The sequence below is a fragment of the Hyla sarda genome, unplaced genomic scaffold, assembly GCF_029499605.1.
Source record: "Hyla sarda isolate aHylSar1 unplaced genomic scaffold, aHylSar1.hap1 scaffold_465, whole genome shotgun sequence".
Taxonomy (NCBI): Eukaryota; Metazoa; Chordata; class Amphibia; order Anura; family Hylidae; genus Hyla; species Hyla sarda.
The window spans coordinates 247,475-253,474 of NW_026610478.1; the positions used below are offsets into that span (position 1 = coordinate 247,475).

The following is a 6,000-nucleotide window of genomic DNA, read 5'->3' on the forward strand; positions in this document are numbered from 1 at the left end:
GCTGTCCCCAAACGGTATCAAACCAACACCCACGGGAAGCTGTCAGCATAGAGGACATGCCTGCACCCCATTGGACTTACCTGTGTGGGTTAAATCCGGGTTATTTGACAACCTATGGCGGTGATGGTTCTGCTCAGGCAGAGCAGTGCTGATGCTCCTCATAAAGCTGTCGCTGCTGTGAAGGTTCTAGGTGACATCACAAATCCCTATGGTTACATACACAACAAAGCTGGGTTGTTGTTGTTTACACTCTGCAAGGCCTGTGGAAGTGAGTGACATCATAGCACTGTAGTTCTGAGGGTTCAAGATGGATGCAACAATCTCCTGTTGCTTCTATGAAGGCCGTAATAGACGACATCACCAAACAGCTCCATAGTCACATACACAGCAAAGGAGAGATGTTGTTTACACCTAGTGATGTCAGTGGTATTGAGTGACATCACAGCACAGTGCTAAGGCTCCTGGGCCTGGACACAGCAGCGGCTGCAATATCTCAACGGAGAATACGTTTATATCTATGTGTGTGTGTGCGTATATATATATATATATATATATATATATATATATATATATATATATATATTTCTCCGCCGAAATCACTTTTAAACCCATTTCCACCTTTTTTCCCTTCTCTTCCTCTTACTTTTTTTTCACGTTTTTTTACGTTTTTCTCCTTTTCGCCTCTTTTCTGGGCGTATTATTCTTCTTTTTCTTCTTTTTTTTCGTCTAATGCATACCCCATCAGTGCAGCAATGCTTATTCAATACCGCCAGCAGATGGAGACACTGGGGGATAATTTTCTAAGGATTTATACTGATTTTTCCTGTCTGAATTTGTCGCACAGAAAGTTGCAGGCCAAATATGTGTGACATTTCTGCGACTTTAGCTTCTAGAGCATTTTTACAACATTATACATAGGTGCTGAATACATAAAAAGCGACTGTTCAGCGACAGACAAGTCGCATCGGCTGAAAGTAGGCCAGAATGTCAGTCCATGTTGGAGCAGGTTTAGATACAGTCTAAAGCATAGATCTCAAAGTCTGTGCACAGAATTTAGCAAGGGCCTCGCACCTTCTGATGCATCAGGTAGGTGCACAATAGCATAGCCTAACCCTCTGTACTTTGGTCTATATTGATGCGGGACATAGACAGCCAGCTGATGACCAATCCATTAGTGCAATGGATGGCTGGAAGCATTTGTCTTTGCCTTTGCAATACCACAGAAGCAATGCATGGTCAATGTACAGCAATGACACACCTGTGTGAACAGCCAGGAGACCCCCCCCCCATGTTATGTTACATAGTTACATAGTTAGTACGGTCGAAAAAAGACATATGTCCATCAAGTTCAACCAGGGAATTAAGGGGTAGGGGTGTGGCGCGATATTGGGGAAGGGATGAGATTTTATATTTCTTCATAAGCATTAATCTTATTTTGTCAATTAGGAACATTCAGCACCCACCCGCTATCAAGGCAGCTGCCTATCATGTCATGCCCTACCTGCACAGGTGTGCTGGCTACTCAAATGATCCAATTAAGGAGGCCATTTAGTCAGCAGCAGCAGAAGTCCTGTGCCTGGACGCTCCAACAGGGGCCAGACACAAGCAGAAGCAGAAGCAGCAGAAGCAGCAGCAGCACCACCTTTTGTTTTTTGGCTGCAGCAGCAGCAAGGCCCACAGGGCTGGCTAGCTGGCTAGCCAGCAAGCAGGTAGCAATGAAAGTAGGAATCTTTCTTTTTAACCCTGTAAGGGGGTGGTGCACTGTACCCGAAGATACTGCCATATCGGGTCAATGCATAGGGTGACGGAAGCAAGCTTCGAAATCGGCCCCCGTTCTCAAAAATCCATTTAATATATGGTCCCCAGATAGGGGACGTATCAGATATTAAACTGATAAGAACAGATACTACACTTGATCTTAGCCAAAAGGCCGAGAAGCGATAACCGTGAAAGGGGCGGGCCCAACAAGGTCCCCTTCATGGGCACTATCACTGCTTGCTGTCAGGGAGGCTGCCAGACAATTTTCCATGCACACTCTGGGCTGGGGGGCAGTCAACCACCAGTACACACAGCAGAACCTAAACCCATACCATTATTGCTAAGCAGCAAGACAGGGGCCCATTGCACTCCCACGGGGCCTTTTTAAATGCAATCCATAACCCGGATTTGCCAGGAACCCTTCTTACTCCTCCTACTTGCATGTGACACTGGGCTTAGGATCTGCATAGGAAACACACACACAAGCACACACCTACCTTTGTTGCCTGCAGATGCCTCCTTGGCTGTCCCCAAACGGTATCAAACCAACACCCACGGGAAGCTGTAAGCATAGAGGACATGCCTGCACCCCATTGGACTTACCTGTGTGGGTTAAATCCGGGTTATTTGACAACCTATGGCGGTGATGGTTCTGCTCAGGCAGAGCAGTGCTGATGCTCCTCATAAAGCTGTCGCTGCTGTGAAGGTTCTAGGTGACATCACAAATCCCTATGGTTACATACACAACAAAGCTGGGTTGTTGTTGTTTACACTCTGCAAGGCCTGTGGAAGTGAGTGACATCATAGCACTGTAGTTCTGAGGGTTCTAGATGGATGCAACAATCTCCTGTTGCTTCTATGAAGGCCGTAATAGACGACATCACCAAACAGCTCCATAGTCACATACACAGCAAAGGAGAGATGTTGTTTACACCTAGTGATGTCAGTGGTATTGAGTGACATCACAGCACAGTGCTAAGGCTCCTGGGCCTGGACACAGCAGCGGCTGCAATATCTCAACGGAAAATACGTTTATATCTATGTGTGCGCATATATATATATATATATATATATATATATATATATATATATTTCTCCGCCGAAATCACTTTTAAACCCATTTCCACCTTTTTTTCCCTTCTCTTCCTCTTACTTTTTTTTCACGTTTTTTTACGTTTTTCTCCTTTTCGCCTCTTTTCTGGGCGTATTATTCTTCTTTTTCTTCTTTTTTTTCGTCTAATGCATACCCCATCAGTGCAGCAATGCTTATTCAATACCGCCAGCAGATGGAGACACTGGGGGATAATTTTCTAAGGATTTATACTGATTTTTCCTGTCTGAATTTGTCGCACAGAAAGTTGCAGGCCAAATATGTGTGACATTTCTGCGACTTTAGCTTCTAGAGCATTTTTACAACATTATACATAGGTGCTGAATACATAAAAAGCGACTGTTCAGCGACAGACAAGTCGCATCGGCTGAAAGTAGGCCAGAATGTCAGTCCATGTTGGAGCAGGTTTAGATACAGTCTAAAGCATAGATCTCAAAGTCTGTGCACAGAATTTAGCAAGGGCCTCGCACCTTCTGATGCATCAGGTAGGTGCACAATAGCATAGCCTAACCCTCTGTACTTTGGTCTATATTGATGCGGGACATAGACAGCCAGCTGATGACCAATCCATTAGTGCAATGGATGGCTGGAAGCATTTGTCTTTGCCTTTGCAATACCACAGAAGCAATGCATGGTCAATGTACAGCAATGACACACCTGTGTGAACAGCCAGGAGACCCCCCCCCCCATGTTATGTTACATAGTTACATAGTTAGTACGGTCGAAAAAAGACATATGTCCATCAAGTTCAACCAGGGAATTAAGGGGTAGGGGTGTGGCGCGATATTGGGGAAGGGATGAGATTTTATATTTCTTCATAAGCATTAATCTTATTTTGTCAATTAGGAACATTCAGCACCCACCCGCTATCAAGGCAGCTGCCTATCATGTCATGCCCTACCTGCACAGGTGTGCTGGCTACTCAAATGATCCAATTAAGGAGGCCATTTAGTCAGCAGCAGCAGAAGTCCTGTGCCTGGACGCTCCAACAGGGGCCAGACACAAGCAGAAGCAGAAGCAGCAGAAGCAGCAGCAGCACCACCTTTTGTTTTTTGGCTGCAGCAGCAGCAAGGCCCACAGGGCTGGCTAGCTGGCTAGCCAGCAAGCAGGTAGCAATGAAAGTAGGAATCTTTCTTTTTAACCCTGTAAGGGGGTGGTGCACTGTACCCGAAGATACTGCCATATCGGGTCAATGCATAGGGCGACGGAAGCAAGCTTCGAAATCGGCCCCCGTTCTCAAAAATCCATTTAATATATGGTCCCCAGATAGGGGACGTATCAGATATTAAACTGATAAGAACAGATACTACACTTGATCTTAGCCAAAAGGCCGAGAAGCGATAACCGTGAAAGGGGCGGGCCCAACAAGGTCCCCTTCATGGGCACTATCACTGCTTGCTGTCAGGGAGGCTGCCAGACAATTTTCCATGCACACTCTGGGCTGGGGGGCAGTCAACCACCAGTACACACAGCAGAACCTAAACCCATACCATTATTGCTAAGCAGCAAGACAGGGGCCCATTGCACTCCCACGGGGCCTTTTTAAATGCAATCCATAACCCGGATTTGCCAGGAACCCTTCTTACTCCTCCTACTTGCATGTGACACTGGGCTTAGGATCTGCATAGGAAACACACACACAAGCACACACCTACCTTTGTTGCCTGCAGATGCCTCCTTGGCTGTCCCCAAACGGTATCAAACCAACACCCACGGGAAGCTGTCAGCATAGAGGACATGCCTGCACCCCATTGGACTTACCTGTGTGGGTTAAATCCGGGTTATTTGACAACCTATGGCGGTGATGGTTCTGCTCAGGCAGAGCAGTGCTGATGCTCCTCATAAAGCTGTCGCTGCTGTGAAGGTTCTAGGTGACATCACAAATCCCTATGGTTACATACACAACAAAGCTGGGTTGTTGTTGTTTACACTCTGCAAGGCCTGTGGAAGTGAGTGACATCATAGCACTGTAGTTCTGAGGGTTCAAGATGGATGCAACAATCTCCTGTTGCTTCTATGAAGGCCGTAATAGACGACATCACCAAACAGCTCCATAGTCACATACACAGCAAAGGAGAGATGTTGTTTACACCTAGTGATGTCAGTGGTATTGAGTGACATCACAGCACAGTGCTAAGGCTCCTGGGCCTGGACACAGCAGCGGCTGCAATATCTCAACGGAAAATACGTTTATATCTATGTGTGCGCATATATATATATATATATATATATATATATATATATATATATATTTCTCCGCCGAAATCACTTTTAAACCCATTTCCACCTTTTTTTCCCTTCTCTTCCTCTTACTTTTTTTTCACGTTTTTTTACGTTTTTCTCCTTTTCGCCTCTTTTCTGGGCGTATTATTCTTCTTTTTCTTCTTTTTTTTCGTCTAATGCATACCCCATCAGTGCAGCAATGCTTATTCAATACCGCCAGCAGATGGAGACACTGGGGGATAATTTTCTAAGGATTTATACTGATTTTTCCTGTCTGAATTTGTCGCACAGAAAGTTGCAGGCCAAATATGTGTGACATTTCTGCGACTTTAGCTTCTAGAGCATTTTTACAACATTATACATAGGTGCTGAATACATAAAAAGCGACTGTTCAGCGACAGACAAGTCGCATCGGCTGAAAGTAGGCCAGAATGTCAGTCCATGTTGGAGCAGGTTTAGATACAGTCTAAAGCATAGATCTCAAAGTCTGTGCACAGAATTTAGCAAGGGCCTCGCACCTTCTGATGCATCAGGTAGGTGCACAATAGCATAGCCTAACCCTCTGTACTTTGGTCTATATTGATGCGGGACATAGACAGCCAGCTGATGACCAATCCATTAGTGCAATGGATGGCTGGAAGCATTTGTCTTTGCCTTTGCAATACCACAGAAGCAATGCATGGTCAATGTACAGCAATGACACACCTGTGTGAACAGCCAGGAGACCCCCCCCCCCATGTTATGTTACATAGTTACATAGTTAGTACGGTCGAAAAAAGACATATGTCCATCAAGTTCAACCAGGGAATTAAGGGGTAGGGGTGTGGCGCGATATTGGGGAAGGGATGAGATTTTATATTTCTTCATAAGCATTAATCTTATTTTGTCAATTAGGAACATTCAGCACC

General features: G+C 45.2%; 2 non-coding genes across 2 annotated transcripts; both read right to left on the reverse strand.

Moving 5' to 3' along the window:
* Nucleotides 1-1,751: 1,751 nt before the first annotated feature.
* On the reverse strand, nt 1,752-1,942 carry LOC130335984 (U2 spliceosomal RNA). Its single transcript, XR_008877495.1, has one exon. It is a non-coding gene; the product is annotated as a U2 spliceosomal RNA (small nuclear RNA).
* A 2,078-nt stretch (nt 1,943-4,020) lies between these two features.
* On the reverse strand, nt 4,021-4,211 carry LOC130335977 (U2 spliceosomal RNA). Its single transcript, XR_008877489.1, has one exon. It is a non-coding gene; the product is annotated as a U2 spliceosomal RNA (small nuclear RNA).
* Nucleotides 4,212-6,000: the final 1,789 nt, after the last annotated feature.